We start from the raw sequence: 1,586 nt of genomic DNA on the forward strand, positions 1-1,586 counted from the left end.
TATTCTATAAAGTTACCATGAGTACCGAATTAGCAAATACTGAACCATTGCTCCTGAGGGATATATTGGTTTAAGTTCCTGTGAACCTCTGATCACATTTTCATCAACTGATCAATACGTAACCTTAATTTTTTTGTTTCTATTTAAGGATGACTTATTTAATACATATTGTTGATTCATTAACATTGAACTCATGACCAGCAGCACTACAACTCTTGCCTGAATAAAGTTTATCTAACACACATATTTTCTCTGTAAGGCACATCACAGCCTTCTGGAACTGAGGAACACTAGACAGATCTTCAGCATTATGCTTGCAGACCATTGAGATGGCAAAATAACCAATAAACAATACAAAAACATGAAAAATGTGGCACTCAATATATTGCAAAAATGACAGTTGTTTACAGTATGAGAACTGAAACAAGAAGGCAGAGTGTGACCTTGTTTGACCTCAGCTGGGAATATTTGCTTTGGGTGACTCAAAGTTTTCACCTCTCTACACATGTCTGGGAATGACCACTTAAGTGCCATGAGTGTTGATTTGGGGGCTGCAAGTGAATTTTAGTTGAGTAGGTGACTTCCTAAATGTGGAACCTGAAAATAATGAAAATCTTACATGAATTTACATGTGGAGAATATATTCTAGAAAGAATCCCTGATTGGGAAAAGAGGGTGGCACATTTTCTAGAAAATTATTCAGACTCTAAGAACAATTCAAGAACTCTGGGCATGTCTTTTGGTAAGTTCTTTGTGTAAAGCAATTATCGTAAAAATCTAAGACTTTCCTGATTGGAAGGGTACAGAAAGGCCTGTTCTCACCTCCACATGTGAGTTCTGTAGCTATTTTCTAATTCATTTACCACATCATAGCATGTGACAAATATAAGTCTTGTCTGAAGGGATAAGAGTACTCAACATTCAAGAATATCTGGGGACGCCTGGCTACAATACTCATCACTCAATGTTGGCACAGGCCAGAAAGAACTAAAGCAAGACAGGCTTTGGACACAGAGCTACTGGAGCCCCCATAGACAGGACCTTATTTAAGTTTCCCGTTTCTTGTTCCCATGAGTTCTGACTATACAGGCTTACCTGGGGCAGAACTGCATGGAACATGGCCAACAGCAGGAATTTTTTGGTCCCTAGGAAAGAGGAGGAAGAGGATCCAGGAGTTAAGAACACTGTGTCTGGTCTTGGTTGGTTCCCAGGTATTTATTGATCTTTCTGTCACAGGGACAGGTAAGTGCATTGTATTCAGTGTATCAGAGATAAAAAAGTCTTATCCATTAATAACACCAGTCTATTTGCCAGTGGCATTATTTGCTTTCAAAAGTCCCATAATAGAACTTTAAGGGAACTCAAAAGAATAGGAGAGAAGACAAAAACATTTTCAAATTTGGAATGCTGTTATGGAGAGGAAGGACCCATACTTCCGGAAGCCTTCCCTGGCTCTCTCTTGACTGATCGTTCAGTTTGCCCAGGCGTCTCACCCAGTCGCTGTGACCTCCTGAAGGATAGGGGCAACCTCTCCCTTGTCTTTGATACATATATATGTGTGTATATGTATTTTGAAACATATTTGT

Source organism: Propithecus coquereli, unplaced genomic scaffold (genome assembly GCF_000956105.1).
Source record: "Propithecus coquereli isolate 6110/MARCELLA unplaced genomic scaffold, Pcoq_1.0 Scaffold122, whole genome shotgun sequence".
Taxonomy (NCBI): Eukaryota; Metazoa; Chordata; class Mammalia; order Primates; family Indriidae; genus Propithecus; species Propithecus coquereli.